This window comes from Lepidochelys kempii, chromosome 11 (genome assembly GCF_965140265.1).
Source record: "Lepidochelys kempii isolate rLepKem1 chromosome 11, rLepKem1.hap2, whole genome shotgun sequence".
NCBI lineage: Eukaryota > Metazoa > Chordata > Testudines > Cheloniidae > Lepidochelys > Lepidochelys kempii.
The window spans coordinates 48,098,844-48,115,780 of record NC_133266.1 but is presented as its reverse complement, the minus strand read 5'-3'; the positions used below and the strand labels follow the sequence as shown (position 1 = coordinate 48,115,780).

At 42.0% G+C, this 16,937-nt stretch overlaps 1 long non-coding RNA gene across 1 annotated transcript in view; it reads left to right on the top strand.

Annotated features, from left to right (window-relative positions):
* The first annotated feature begins 2,128 nt into the window (after positions 1–2,128).
* Positions 2,129–16,937, top strand: part of LOC140895314 (uncharacterized) — a 57,423-nt gene continuing 42,614 nt past the window's right edge. The window contains exon 1 of the long non-coding RNA XR_012154166.1: positions 2,129–2,443. This is a non-coding gene — a long non-coding RNA (uncharacterized lncRNA). The remainder of the gene's footprint in view (positions 2,444–16,937) is intronic.

Here is a 16,937-nt window from a genome sequence, read left to right as displayed (position 1 = left end):
CCTCCCGCCCAGGGCTGAAACCCTTGGGCTTCGGCTTTGCCCCCGAGCCTGGGGCAGTGGGGCTCAGGCTTCGGCTCCCCGATCCGGGGTCATGTAGTAATTTTTGTTGTCAGAAGGGGGTTGGTGTGTAATGAAGTTTGAGATCCCCAGCCTAAAAGCCCTTTGTGTATTTGGGCCACAGAATACAGCATTTCTCATATCATACAGTAGAGGGCAGTGGTACACAAAATAATTATAGCATGAGACACAAAAAACACCAACCACCACATCAGTCAAACTGCTCCATTTTATAGTCATTATAGGGGATGACTAAAGACTTTTTAAACTACATTAAAATTTCAAATAATTATGAAAATGGTAAAACTAATTTGTAATATAATTATGTTCCCTACAGGGTAACATTTAATTTAATTATTAGACACTGGTATCAAGGAATCACTCAGTTTCACTTTATGGCTCTCTCGCTACCCAGAAACCTCTGAGATACTGCAATTAATTCATATGCATCCTGCAGGAACAATATCTATTGTATTAACAGTGCACTGATTATAGGGGAGTCTGGAAAACAAAACTTTTAAAAAATTAGATACATTGTTATGGTTGAGGCCTTACCTTCATGTCCGTCTGTAGAGTGTCTAGCACACTGCTCATGATGTAGAAATAAAATAATAAGTTATCAATTCACATCTTCAATGTGATGTGTTAAATAATCTCAAAATAAATACTAGTTCTAAACAATAGCCTTGTCCCCTGCCCCTCTTCCATTATCATTTTGCAAATCCTTCAAGGAAACTTTAGTTTCTCCATTTTTAAAGGTAACATTCCTCCGAAATAATGCCATCCTGTTATTCTTAGACCTCTTTCTGCCAGTTGCAGATTATACCACACACAATTTTAAACAATATTTAAAGGTCAAACCAATAAGCCACAGATATTGTTGAGCATCTTGTAAAATTCAAACAAACCTAGATAGAAGCCACAAGGGGGTACTTAGTAAAGCGATCAAGTACTTCTCAGTTTCACATATTTATTCAATGATTACCAGGGGCACAAAATAATCCACTTGTGCAGGAAACCGATGGGAAAGGAAAACTCTGCTGGAAATGCAATAAAAGTGTCCTTGCAGAATTTCTTCTTTATCTCTTTTTCAGCTTCATGGAACAGAGAGATGTTACGTGGCTGCAAAACTTATTGTCCCTGAGGATATATAGTACAATCAAATGGACCACGGGTCATCACCGTGGAGGAACTTTCCCTCCTCGCTTATTTTAAAATCTTCTTTTCTTACTGGCCTAGCCACAGCATGCATGTCCATTTGGTTTGTATGCTACCACCACATCCTTGGCGTTTAGCAGCTATGGAGGGGAGCGAATGTTGCTCTCACCATTCCTGATTCCCACTGAATTTAGGTAGGGGAGGATCCAGTAGAGTGTGGCTACCCTTCAGGTATATATGAAAAGCAGATCCTAGATTCTGGTTCTGTGTCCATTGAGTTTGAGGTTTCAAGCTTGGTTGTTTATTTTCCTTCATTTATTGTGTGATAAAGCTACATTGAAAAGGAAGCAGGTTATAATTTGTTTAGTTTATGGCATAATCTGTGATAATTCCCAGCTGTTTGAAAAAGAGTTGTAGAACTGCAGTTTGGCTGCCAGGAACACACCATCCCCTACATTTACAAGCTTCACCTTTTTATTGGATAATTCCATTGTTCCTGATGAACACAAATTAAACATTAAACCAGGGTCTCAAACTCAATTTACCTTAGGGCCAGTGCCAGTCCTCAAATCCTCCCAGCAGGCCAATAATGTCACTCATGCCGCCCAGAACCCACCTCCCAAAACTCTGCCCCCCACCAGCCTAAGGCTCTGGGAGGGAGTTTGGGTGAGGGAGGAGATCTGGGGTAGGGGATTGGTCTGCTGGCTCTGGGCTAGGGTAGGGAGTGCAGGAGGTGGGGGTAGGGGTGCAGGCTCTGGGAGGGTGCCCGGGGATGTGGTGCTTACCTGGGGCTCCAAGGCGGGGCAGTGCCCCTATGGCCAATGGGAAGCTGCAGGGGGGGTGCCTCAGGGCAGCACGGGAGGCACAGCCCCATCCCTCCCTAGGGCTGGCAGACACGCTCAGCGAGCAGGCAGACACGCTCAGCTCCACTGCACTGCGGGGGCCCCAGGCCATTGTAAATCGGCTGGGGGGGAAGGGGATAGTGCCTGGGGGCGGCAGGTGGTGCCAACAGAGAGACCCGGCCCCAAAACTGCTGGAGCCCCACAGGCCACATTGGGGAGGTTCGTGAGCCGCAAGTTTGAGACCCCTGCATTAGACCATGAACTCAGAGACGGGTCTTTGAGGTGACTTTTTCCAGCACTCACAATGAGGAACTGGAAAGATTTAGATTAGTTAATAAATAACCTTGGATTGCCATTAAAGAAAACAGTTCCAGACAATTGCAAAGGTAGGGGAAAACTCCATGTACATTAATATGTGGAAATTAACAAAGGACTTTCTGATCCCATAATTGTGGATGCGTGGTTTCTGACAAATAATGAGTTTGCTTTTGTTATATTATCTATGAAGTGCTAATGACTTATATTTAACAGATGAAGGAAGTGACCCTAGATTTTAAGAAGAAATTAAAGTTATGAAGTTATTCACTTTAAAAACTGTGATAAGTAGTCTGGTGTTGGGAACTCACTCAACCCTTTTTATTATGTAATGATCCTTACAATGGCATATCTAGGAAGAGACAGTTCTAAATGAGATAGCTCTGACGACAAATTCTAACTATAAAGAAAAAGATTGTTATGTATGGAAAACAAGAATGGGGGGGGAGTGAGAAAGGAAAAGAACTGAGACAATTAACAATAACTCAAACCTTTCTCAGATAAAGAAACAAGGAAAATCTACACAACGCACACATTTGCAGCCCTATATGGAATTCTCACCTGCTGTTGTTCAGAAATGTGTAACCAATTACTAATGTGGACACTCTACTGATTTTGTGGGTTTGGTGACCAGACAGAGGAGACAAGCTGCTTGTTTGGGAAGTTTTAAATGTTGGTAACTATTGTCTGATAATTAGCTCTGATTTTGGATTTAATTACACTTTTGGGTCCCAACTCAGAATAAACTTAAGCATATGCTTAAGTCAGGCATAAGCTCTGTCCTGAATAGGAATGCTTTTTTGACGAGGGGCCTAAAGAAGAAAGACAGAAATATTTGTTTTGGGTTGTTGTGGAGTTTTTGGGTAGTGGAGAAGGCAGTTGCTTGTGGGTTCTCCATGATTTGAAATGTTAAAAGTAATCCCAGAATAACAATAATAAGCAGACTCCAGGTGAGGCAGTCAAACATGTATGATACAAGGGTCCACAACTTAATTGGACACACAAACATTTATACACATAGCCATTAAATGTCATGTGTGTGCATGCATGCACATTGCTAGATATATTTATCAAGATATTGTTGATAAATATTTAAAAAAACAACTCAAGTTTTAAACCTTTTTATTCTGTCATGTTTCAGGGAGATTGCTCTGACTTTGTGAACCCTATCAGGAGTTATTCTTGGGGGAATGCTGTGTTGCTGCAAAATGTTGCTGCAGTTCTGCCTTTTGCCCACCAGAGGGTGTTGTGGTGATAGAACACAGCAGCAGCTCCAACCAGCTAGGGAAGAGAGAGGGAGCCTGCCTTCTTCACAGCACCTGCCAGGCCAGGTCAGGAGACAGGTGCTATGGGGAGACAGACAGCATGGGGTGCTGGGGGGGGGGGTGTCAGACAGGGGCTCTATAACAGCCACCTGACAACTATCACAGTTCAGAGAAGAAAAGAAAGGTTGGAATTCCAAGACTATGTGTTCAGCCTTTTTCTCATTTTGTGAAAACCCTTTAGCATTTCTATTGAATCCAGGGTACGTTCATACTTGGCTGTACAAATTGATAGCCTGCTTCACTTGGACTCAATAAGCACCTTCTCCAGAATCTCAGGTGTTTCTCGACAGAGAGCCCTCTGATTTAAACATCGTCAAGAAAACAAAACTATGTGATTAAATCCCTTCAACATCCAGTCTTGCTCTGCAGAGTTTAAAAATAGAAGGCACCCTTCAAACATCATACAGCAATTTATGCTACTTGTACAACAATTGGTAGGTGTTTGGGGCAGGGAGGAAAGAAGGCCACATTCTGCTCTCCTTTACTATCACTGTGGATCCCAAGTAACTCCATCGAGTTAGTAACAGAGCAGAATGTGGCCCAGGTTCTCCTGAGAATTCCAATCTTGTCCAAGAAGTTTGTCAACAGTATACTAAGAATGATTTGTCATATAAGTGTCCCCTGCTAAGGGAGCAAATAAATATTTTGTATTGAGCAAGTGGTAGATATCACTGAACTGACTGACTTTATAGTCGCTGACTAGCCAGATTGACTTGTCCAAGTTTGGTATGAAAATTGGTACCATCCAGTTTTCCCTCATTTTGGAGAGCATATGGCTGATTAATAATCTTTTTACAGTCAATGTCTCCTAAAGAGGATAGCATTCTAGATGCAATTTGTGAAATAGTGGCTGCACCACAATATAATCTAATCTTTGCTTTCAAGTTTTTTATGGAGCTAAAACCTTCCCTGAATTCAGTTCTGGAGCAATACAGAATTTCTTCTACTGCCTTATTCTGTGTTTATTCTATTTTGTTCACATGAAAGTTATTGGACTGGTTAGGTGAATATAGTTGAGCCAATATCTCCTCCCACCAATTTATTGCTACAAACTATTTACCTGACCATCATATTTAATTGGAAATTTTGTTGAGCCAGTACAGCTGTTTTCTTTTCCTGAATAGACTTTTTCCAATATATGATGCTTTCCTATGGGAAATGTATGGATGTGGTTCCTCTCCACACACACAGGAGTTTCTGAACCACACAAACACCTTTATTTTCCACACTGTATAGGCTGTAAACATTACCAAACAGTTATTTTTAGTGGAAATGAAGGTCTCAGAATGTTGAGCCATTCCCAGTTATATTCTACTAAATTAGTGCTTGATGCCTCCTCAGAGCTAGTGAACACCCTCAACTCTCATTGACTGCTTAATTCCCCTATAGGGAAGTTTTTGTTACTCAAGGTCATATAAATTCAGGGCCCACTGGGATATATACAAATCAAGCGGTCCAGATTATATACTCAGGCTAAAATTTTCAGTACACGAGCACCCTGAGCTGGGCATCTAACCCCATATTTGTAAGGAGATGGTTGAAATTGTTTGACAAAGTATTTATGTTGAAAAATGGGGTTTTGTGGAGAGTGTTTTTGTGAAGATTGACTTTCAATTAAATTTATACTTTGAAAATATTTCTAAACAAAAAGTTGGAGGGGAATCAAAAAAGTCACTTAAAAATTGTGGAAAATGCCCACATTCTCTATTTTCCAACTTCTTCACACACACGCCACCCTGAAAAGTGCAGAGGGTGTTTTATTATTGTCATAGGTCTTCAGTATTCAGAGTTCAGTAGAGAAACAGGGAAGCTACATTAAACTGAAATGTGCAAATAAAAGCAGATCACTCATTCATTTGGTGTTGACCAAGAAAATGTTTTTGTAAAGTGTTTTCCAACTCAGGATATGTATTTAAGAGTCACATGTAATGTATTATAGATGTTAGCCATATTACTATACTTTAATTAGAAATAGCCCCTGCAATATCAAACAGTTGTCTTTTGTATAGTGGGTACACACTGAGTAGCCAGAGAGACTATTAAAAAAATACAGGCTTTTTCCAAGTGCTAGCAACTAATACGAGCTCTGTCAACAACCATTGTAATTTTCCTGTTAGAAGTTAAAATCATGTAGATTGGCTGAATTGGCAGGAGGAAGATTTGGAAGAATGTTGACAGTTGATTGTTTTTGCTGGATTGGCCTTGGTACACTGGCATGTTGCAGTGAATGAGCACCACCTTTAAAGAAGAACATGGTATTTCCTTATTGGCTGTGCTCTTTAATAGTGATTGTGATCTATTTAGATTGTAAGCTGTTAGGGGGCTTATTCCTTCACCCACTTACTTCCCTGGTCCTTCTCGCATGAACAGAGAGCAACAATACCCGAAGTCCAAAGGTGCAAACAATTCAATGTTTATTGGGGTGAACTTCCAGCAAGCATGATTCCAGTTTCCTTCCTTAGTATCCTCCTTCCCAGCTCTGACACCACAGAGCCTTACACCTGTGTCCCTGTTCCCATTCCTGCCCTTAGCAAAACATTATTCCAATTTCCTTACCCCCATTCCCTGTTCCCATCTCCCCCACCCACACACACTCACTCCCTCATTGACTACAGATTATATAGTAAAACTTGAGTTCTGCTTAGCTATACCTTAACCAATCATTTTCCTGAAATTTAACTAACCAATCCTAACATATTGTAACACGGTTATGTAACCAATTATATCCCACCACCTTAATTAGTTTACACCCAGCAAAATTAATTATACAGCAGACAGGAACAATCACAGAACCAGACAGAGATTACACAGACAAACAATAGCAAAGTGGGAACTATAATGACAAGACAATACTGAAGTGAGGATTTCACATCCCAACTATTGATAAGTGAGTTCTTGCCAGACAGGATGCTACCAAACTAAGTTTCCTTTTACATTTTCTAGGCACTTCCCTTTCTCTGGAGGTGATAGGAATACAATCCTGTCCTGATAATTCCTAACAGCCCAATAGCACCTGATTTCAATGTGACTAGTTTGGAATGTGAGGATGTGACTGTTTGCTTCCTAGCTTATGGCTGCCTCTGCTGCTTAGCCAAAGGCCTTAGCCTAAGCACAGGGCCCCAGACTGTCACAGTAAGAGAAGGCCCTTACACCAGCAGACAGCGATTTTGATTCTTTCTTTTATACCTCTATAACTAGCCAAGTGATAAGAATACACCTAAATTCTTAGAGTATAGGCCTTTACAGACAGGCCTGAATATCTATATCCTAACATAAGCTCGTCAGGGAAGGGACTGTTTGCTGCTCTGTTGCAGGGGTACCTCACACAATGGGACCCCATTCTTCATTGGCTTAGGCCCTACTGTAATAAACATGATTAATAAATGAGTGATATTCTACTTTTAAATGATGAACAATACTAAGAGTATCCTAAAATAGGGTAAACATTCTGGGCTTGCTCATACTGGCACAGGGAGAGAGCAAGCAAGAAGATGGGAAACATCTTTCTAAAAAGGGGTTGGGGAAATGCAGGCAGTAGGTGGGGACGTGGTGCATTTAGTAGAATTAGGGCAAGCTGGGGTTGGTTTACTTTGCACTGCCATTTGAAAATATAGTTGAGTCAGCTATAGTACAGTGACATTTCCCCCTCTGATTCCATGCACTGGTTCTATGTGCAAGCTCCCTTTCTACCTGTCGCTGGCATGTCGCAGGCAGACATTACTGCCTGCCATGTTGAGTATTTGGGGGCATACTGATCACATGCTTTGTCCCAAAGTTGATGTTTCTGTACATATATTCTCATTTTCATAAACTATACTCTGCTCAGCTGGGGTGGGGGTAACAGGAACAAACTGTTTGTTATACAAAACATGAAATACATGAGTTACAGAAGCAGAGAGTTGAGGGAGGGGAGGATGGAGGGATGCAGCACAATTAACCCAACCTTTCTAGCTATATTAAAGTTACTAGTAAATACATATTTTCTAATGCAAGAATTAATTAGCAAAGGTAAAAGATTAGTTCTTAAGGAGCCACTTTTAAATGAAAATGTGCTGAAGAATCACAGAATATCAGGGTTGGAAGGGACCTCAGGAGGTCATCTAGTCCAACCCCCTGCTCAAAGCAGGACCAATCCCCAATTTTTGCCCCAGATCCCTAAATGGCCCCCTCAAGGATTGAACTCACAACCTTGGGTTTAGCAGGCCAATGCTCAAACCACTGAAATTCAGTTCACAAGGGCAAAACAAACAGGATCTGGATAACTGGCATCTTTCTAATTTTTCCACAATGAAAAGCAAGCTTATAAAGCATAGAAATTACACATTTGCAGTACAGTGATTTCATATTTCAAAAAAAACACATTTTCTAGGCAGGCTGTTTTCTTTGCTACAGTGTATCTGTGGCCATAATAAAATAAGTCTTGTGAAGATCTATGTTTACAGGAAAGCTAAGTATCTGTGAAATATTTAACACCTCTTTCCCATTTACACTGAAATTTTTCCATGGCTTTTTCTTCATCCTTTATTGCCCATTATAGATGACTATTTATTAGCATAAAAGTCATTTTGTTTTAGACTTAAGGAAAGTCACATTCAAATTGCACATACCTGTTGAGGACCTCTTTTTCTTTCTATTTGCCTTTAAAACAAGTCCCCAGATGACCTCCTCCTACATGTACTGCTTTTCAGCAGGATCCCTCTTCCAAAGTACTAGCAGTTTTTCAAGCTTGATTACTGTAGTTAGCTTCTCAGATATCATGTTCACAAGCACTGTGTAAGGACCTAAATAGAATGGAGTGGTGGTTGCCAATGATTCATTCTTCTGAGAATTAAAATTGGATCTCTTACACTACTTGGCCTAGGAGGAAGAATACCAAAGCTGACTGAGAATCTGTTGGCTTCCCCTGTGTCACAAGATGTACAAATAACTGAATTATATCCGCACTAGATCAGCAGCAAATATCCTTGTGCTTTTGGAAGATATTCTAGCTCTTGCAGGAACAGAGATAGTAGGATATATGGATCCAGCTCCTCAGCTGGTATAAGTCAACTGCTTAGTGCCATGGGCTTGAATGGAGCTACACTGATATATACCAACTGAGAATCTGGTTCTGTATCTTTAAGTTGCTGAATGAGGATTGAAGAGTAGAAGTTTTTAGACATTAGCATGTCTATTATTCATTGATAAATATGATCTTTCGCAGCGCCTCCTGAATGGATTAGCTAGATGAATGTTCAAAGTTGTCATGAACCATATGTTGAAGTCCTTACTCCATTTCTCTCAGACAGAGTTCCCAATGAAGACTGGTTGGATTATGATTTGCAGTAAAAACTGAACAGATGGTTCCCACCTTGTACAGAGAAAGGTGGTTAGGAACGCCTATCCTTTGTTCTGGATCCCACAGAGCAGTCTCCATTAGGTGGTGAAGGACAGGAGTAGGGAGGCAATGCACAGGTGAGTTGTATAGTGTTGACAGGAAATGCTTAGAGCAAGGACAATAAGATGGTGTAAACAGGAAAAAGTCAGTCTTGCATTCAGTGCCACCATCATGTGCTGGATCTCTAATCTCTATATGGTGTCAGATTTGGTGCAAATAAAGACCCAACAGACCACAGAACATCCCTGCCCACCTATCAGTCCACCCAGAACAGCCAAAAAGCTGCACAAGACTAACTGCAGAACAGGTAGAAAAGAGGCCTTAAAAGAGAAAAACAAAACAAAGAACCCAGGGTCCAGCTATGGTGAATCCAGGCTGCAACAGGGAACTATGATGGGAAATTAAGACACTGTAATAAAGGCTAGGCCCATAGCCACACCAGTTTGTTTTCCTCAACAGCCACACCCACACGTGGTGGCAACAAAGACAAAAAGGGGGAGGGGAAATCTATAGTCTGATCAATATAACAGCAGAGATTGCTACATCTGACACAGCCTTTGTCCAAGTACAACCCCGCATCAGAATTTGATTTCCATTGCCCTGAGGGATGGCCACTCCCAGTAAGCAGATTCCGGAGGCTACATCAGGCATCTGATTTAGATCAGCAGAGGAGAAACAAGTTAACAGCCTGCTCTATACAATGGGACCTTTAGCAAAGATTATTATCCTTCCAGAAGACTCAGCTGCTCAGGTAAAACAGATCAATACAGCTAAAGGAAAACTGGATAAGCATTTCATGCTATGCTGCAATGTGATTTTTGAACAGGAATGGTTTTACTTACACAAGCAAGAGAACAGTGAGTCAGTGAAGGATTTCATAACAGCTCTATACACCTTAATCTGACATGGTATCAAGTATCAGAGGGATAACTGTGTTAGTCTGTATCCACAAAAACAATGAGGAGTCTGGTGGCACCTTAAAGACTAACAGATTTATTTGGGCATAAGCTTTTGGTAGGTAGAGAAGTGGGCTTTTTACCCACCAAAAGCTTATGCCCAAATAAATCTGTTAGTCTTTAAGGTGCCACCAGACTCCTCATCGTTTTCTTAATCTGACACTGTACCTAGGGGGAGATGAATAAAGTACTTGCCATAGAGACTCATTGGGCGGAAGGACAGCCAGCTATCAGTGTGATGTCACATCTACTGTCCCTCCCCCTCTTCCACAAACATCAACCGCTCTGAGACTTTCTTGCTGTAAATAAAGTACATGCTGATGTTTAGTGTCTCCCTCCCTCCAGCAATACATATCCACGCTATTCTGGGGCCCTACACAGCCCTCAGACTCTAGGCCTCCGGGGGTAGGGGGGCTGGCTTGGGGGGCAGGGGGTTGAGTGCAGGCCTGGCCCTGCTGCAGAGCTCAGGGAAGTGGGGGTAGGAAGAGGCGGGGCTGGGGCTGGAGCAACACGCAGCTGTGCAGGGCACCAGGAAATTTGGGGCACCAAATTTCCTGGTGCCCTATGCAGCTGCATACTTTGCGTATGAGTAAGGATGGCCCTGCATGCATCCACACTTTTGCACTCTTTTCAAGCTATCTGACCCCTTCTCCTGAGGGGTGAGTGTACACTGATGTGTATCTACTCAGAGCTTCCCTGTCATGCACTCTTAGCCTTCTCTCACCTGCTTCACTCTCCCCCACCACCCAGCATTTTCAGCCAATGCTCTTTTTAAATACCTTGCCTGGTTAATGGGCTAATGAGCTCATTAACTGCCTAACCCCACTCTGTCCTGGTAATAAGGCACACCCAGTGGCGGATTAAAGATTTTGTTGCCCCTAGGCCCTGAAATAATTGTCGCCCCCACTGCCCCAGCTTGTCTCCGCCTCCTCCCCTGAGCACACCGCCAAATCCTGCTTCTCCCCGCTCCCTGCCCGTGCTTGCATGGGAAACAGCTTCGCGAAGGAGGGGGGAAGAGGGAGAAAACGCAGCATGCTCAGGAGAGGAGGCGGGGCCCGGGCGGGGATTTGGGGAAGGGGACCAATAGGGACAGGGAGGGGGCAGGGAATGGGTGGAGTTGGGGCGGGGCCAGGGGCGGAGGGCGGGAACCGGCACCAGGGGAAGCAACTTCTGGCTGCTATTATAAATTTGCCGCCCCTGCAAATTTGCCACCCTCGGTCTAGGCGTTAATACGCTGCTGGGCACACCCCTGACCAATTAGGCCTTTTATGGGGAACCTAATTAATGCTAATAGCAACTAGAGTGCTGGTACAAGTTCCATCTCTCACCACTGTTACAATCAGATTCTAAAATGATCCTAACCTCAGACTAGAGACAGTGAACAACATAGTTCCCTGAAGTCAATACATGAACAACAATCTTCTCAGGAATAACTTTGATGAGGAACCCACTGTAGAAGCCAAGGATATCAGGCGGAAAAACACCTCTGTCTGCACAGAAACAATAGCCATCCAGACCAGAATAATCACAAAGGGATCCAGAGAGGGCTATGCTTATACTAAATAAAGAAACAGAATGCCACAAGAGCATGGCAGACCATTTCTCTGTGAATGCCACTGTCCAGCAAGGGACACTACATGCAGAAAAAAAATTTAAAAAGGGATTATGCAGCGGTCTGCCAGTCTAAATGAATGATAGCCATTGCCTTTCAAGAAAAAGATCCAAAAAGACACAGATTGCATAACCTGAGGTTTTAGGAGATGATAAAAAGAACCACCATGGATCACCACAATCACACTGGGAAAGTATAAAATAGACTTTAAAATAGACAGGTGCTGATGTAACAGTTATTCCAGAATCACTTTAGAGATGCCAAGCAGCGTATGCCTCATGAGCACTCCCCAATACAGAGCAGCACGATGCCCAAATAGAAAAAGAAGCCATACCCACTACACAGACATTTCAGAGGCTTTCCAGTGGGCATAAGATTTCATGTGGAAACTGACCACAAACTGCTAGTTGCTCTTCTAGGTTCAAAAATCTTGATGAGTTACCACTTAGGATACAACATTTTCAGATAAGACTCATGAGGTTTCAGTTTTTGATTCTCCCAGGTACACAAGCAATGTCACCACAGGTGATACACCAGTGTAAACAGGAGGAGCTTCTCTTAGAAGGTATCATATATGCAGTACTTACTACTTGACCAACAGGGTGATATGAGTATCTGTGACTGGTAAACACCTCTAGCAAATAGATTCAGCTCTCTAGAACACTTGATGAGAAGGAAGTTGAGGTCCACTATTCCAACCATCCTTTCCCACCCCTGCTGGCCTGACTCCCTTAGACTTCAGAAATTCAATAACAAACCCATGAGAAGAAGGACTTTGTCAGTGACAAAGGGTCAAATCCTTGGCAATACTGACTCCAGGAGATCATGTTTGGGTGAAAGATTCTCAAAAAGAAGGGAGAGTGTAAGGATGTGCCAGGACATCTCAATTCTATTTTGTAAGGGTGTCAGCAGGAGTCATTTATCAGAATCAGTGTCATTTTGTGCTGTCACCAGGTGGACCTCCAATACACCCTAAGACTGAACCTGTGAACAACACCCCATCTACCCATACAGAATTACCAGCATGTCCTTCAAATCTTCTCCCTCAAAGGAGATATCCCACTAGAGAAAGTGTCTACAGCATTACTGGAGGATTACATAAGACATTGAGAATTAAAGAAAGTCAAAGGACTAGTCGCCAAATGTCTTAAAGCGGCAGAATAAATCCCTGACACAAGACTGAAGGTTCAGGTAGCATACCCTGTCTTTCATAGGACTGTTTACTCTTGTTTTGTGTAGATAATTTATTCCTACTATATGTTCAATATAATATTTGAATAAAGATTTTAATTGTCCTTTCCTTTTCTAAAAGGAAGGTGTGGTGTTTGTTGTGAATGGATAGAGTGGCCAATAGGGGACATAGACAAGGAGGTAAGACCATGTAAACAGGAAATAAAGTCAGTCAGTCTTGACTTCACTCCAACCACAGTGTGATAGGTCTCTAATTTCCTTGAGGATGGCAGATTGAGAAAAGGTAGATTTTTCTCTAGGATGCTAGGAGGAACAATTTAATATATCACTCTGGCCCAATATACAAATGTATGCAGATGAAACAATGTCTGCTGAGAGACTTATTACATTTTATCATTACAAATAAGAGATCCAGGCTATAGTGTATTTGTATTACCTGGTCTGCACACATTTACACATCCTAGGTCCACAGTGATTGTTCAGTAGTAGTACGACCACCTTACTAATCAATGTACGATCTTCATTATTAGTCTGTTTTTTCCTTCCTCTCCACAGTTTAGACATTATCTTCCACCATCCCCTATAGCTTCACTATGCTTTCCTCAAAAATATTTGAGGACAACAATCCATTCAGAGACCATATACTGTAAAATGTTGGTGGTATTTGCCTGAAATACACCACCCTGATAACAGGTATGAACTGGGAAAGGGTTAAATAGGTTAAGTCAACTTACTGAAGTAGATGACTTTTACATCAGCTGGTGTGAATGGGTTTCCCATTCTTGCTCCCACAAACACTGGCTGATAGGCCCCTTTTTATGAAAGGGCACCTCTAGCAAATGTTTTTATTGTAGTTTATGTTCCAGGAACATCACATTACAACACTCACACAAAGTCCACTTTCCTGTTTTCTGGTAAGGTCTTTTATATTGCTTGCTTTCTTCTCAGCGCTATCCAGCTGGTGAACTAATTAGCACATCAGGCTCCCTACAGGTGAAAGTGATCCCTCCTAAACCCAATCAAGCTACTTAACTCCCTCCTATGTCAGCCATATCTAGTTTCCTGGGTGATCTAACTGGCCCATATATTTGTCTTTAAAGGGCTTTGTTTGTAGCTGCTAATGGCACCCTAACACATCTGAAGATAAGAGAAGAAGGATTCGCTCCCTTGGAACAGAGGATTTAAGGTATCCTCAGAGAAGAGTACAGGATACCAACAACCATAGCAAGAAAATTTAGGTTGAATTTTATTGTAACATTGTTTCTTTGTTAATACCCAAACCCCTCAGAAGGGTGATGAATTTGGACTCCAGGTAGTATGGGTGCTTTGTTTGGAGTAATTCTGTATGTATAAATTTCATTCCTCCCATGTGAAAAGCACCTGCTCACAACTACTTTAGAACACTCATGTTCATACAAAACATGCCCTTTATTGTCCCGTGATTCACTTTATTCCTTGCTACTAGAGAAATTCTTATGTATTGGTTCAAAAAACCTCAACCCTAAATTGAAGCATTGGCTTCACAAGCCTTTCTTAAGGGTACAGTTCTTCAAATTAGAGAACAAATTTAACAGTAAGTTAGACTTTCTATTCCAGACTCAACCTAGTACTGTTTCATAAGATCCATTTTAATGACTTTTTTCTGTATTGTTTCACTAAACAGCATTTCACGAATGCTGGTATGAGTGAGTGTATTTTAGATTGTTGATATACTGACTGGTTGGGTTGGTAATAGTTTAAAACTTTTCTTGCATTTCATTCAAGCTTCCACTTCCTGTTGAGTAAATCCCTTCACGCTGTTGAAATGACTGATTAGCAGACTTTCAAGAGATACTTTATTGTTGCGTTCAAATCTACTGTGTCTTCAAACATTATTAGTTTGCTACCTGTTTTCATGGATCTTTATAATGAAACAATCCACTATGCTGGATGACTTTGTGTTCAGACCCAATATGCACATTATGTAGCTTACTCCAGTTCTCATATGACCTTTGTTTAGTAAAACCACAATATTGCAAAGAAATTGTATCCTCTGCAGGTATATTATCAGTTTTACAAATCTGTATTGTTACCTACTTTTTCACTTTGCAAAAGATTGAAAGGTTATTGGATAGCCATATTCTGTCTTTCATACCCTATCACATCTTTCTTGTCTCAGATTATGAATTCTTTGCAGTCAAACAATCCTTTCAGTTTTTTCACAGGATTTCAAAGTAGTCTCACGGAAGAAATTTATTTTCACCGAGGTTTTCATTAATAATAGACTCAAGTAAGGTCAACATTCTGAAATAAACAAGACTGTGGAGCTATAAGTCTACACTGTGCCAAGGTGTAAGCTACTCCCCTGGTAATAGAGTAACAGCCGTGTTAGTCTGTATTCGCAAAAAGAAAGGGAGTACTTGTGGCACCTTAGAGACTAACCAATTTATTTGAGCATAAGCTTTCATGAGCTACAGCTCACTTCATTGGATGCATACTGTGGAAAGTGTAGAAGATTTTTTATATACACAAAGCATGAAAAATTACCTCCCCTCACCCCACTCTCCTGCTGGTAATAGCTTATCTAAAGTGATCACTCTCCTTACAATGTGTATGATAATCAAGTTGGGCCATTTCCAGCACAAATCCAGGTTTTCTCACACACCCCCCCCCCACACACACACACACACAAACCCACTCTCCTGCTGGTAATAGCTTATCTAAAGTGACCACTCTCCTTACAATGTGTATGATAATCAAGGTGGGCCATTTCCAGCACAAATCCAGGGTTTAACAAGAACGTCTGGGGGGGGGGGGGGTAGGAAAAAAACAAGGGGAAATAGGTTACCTTGCATAATGACTTAGCCACCCACAGTCTCTATTCAAGCCTAAGTTAATTGTATCCAATTTGCAAATGAATTCCAATTCAACAGTTTCTCGCTGGAGTCTGGATTTGAAGTTTTTTTGTTGTAATATCGCAACTTTCATGTCTGTAATCGCGTGACCAGAGAGATTGAAGTGTTCTCCGACTGGTTTATGAATGTTATAATTCTTGACATCTGATTTGTGTCCATTTACTCTTTTACGTAGAGACTGTCCAGTTTGACCAATGTACATGGCAGAGGGGCATTGCTGGCACATGATGGCATATATCACATTGGTGGATGTGCAGGTGAACGAACCTCTGATAGTGTGGCTGATGTTATTAGGCCCTGTGATGGTGTCCCCTGAATAGATATGTGGGCACAATTGGCAACGGGTTTTGTTGCAAGGATAGGTTCCTGGGTTAGTGGTTCTGTTGTGTGGTATGTGGTTGCGGGTGAGCATTTGCTTCAGGTTGGGGGGCTGTCTGTAGGCAAGGACTGGCCTGTCTCCCAAGATTTGTGAGAATGTTGGGTCATCCTTCAGGATAGGTTGTAGATCCTTAATAATGCGTTGGAGGGGTTTTAGTTGGGGGCTGAAGGTGACGGCTAGTGGCGTTCTGTTATTTTCTTTGTTAGGCCTGTCCTGTAGTAGGTGACTTCTTGAACTCTTCTGGCTCTATCAATCTGTTTCTTCACTTCCGCAGGTGGGTATTGTAGTTGTAAGAATGCTTGATAGAGATCTTGTAGGTGTTTGTCTCTGTCTGAGGGGTTGGAGCAAATGCGGTTGTATCATAGAATCATAGAATATCAGGATTGGAAGGGACCTCAGGAGATCATCTAGTCCAACCCCCTGCTCAAAGCAGGGCCAATCCCCAATTTTTGCCCCAGATCCCTAAATGGCCCCCTCAAGGATTGAACTCACAACCCTGGGTTTAGCAGGCCAATGCTCAAACCACTGAGCTATCCCTCTCCCCATCGCAGAGCTTGGCTGTAGACGATGGATCGTGTGGTGTGGTCAGGGTGAAAGCTGGAGGCATGTAGGTATGAATAGTGGTCAGTAGGTTTCCGGTATAGGGTGGTGTTTATGTGACCATCGTTTATTAGCACTGTAGTGTCCAGGAAGTGGATCTCTTGTGTGGACTGGACCAGGCTGAGGTTGATGGTGGGATGGAAATTGTTGAAATCATGGTGGAATTCCTCAAGGGCTTCTTTTCCATGGGTCCAGACGATGACGATGTCATCAATATAGCGCAAGTAGAGT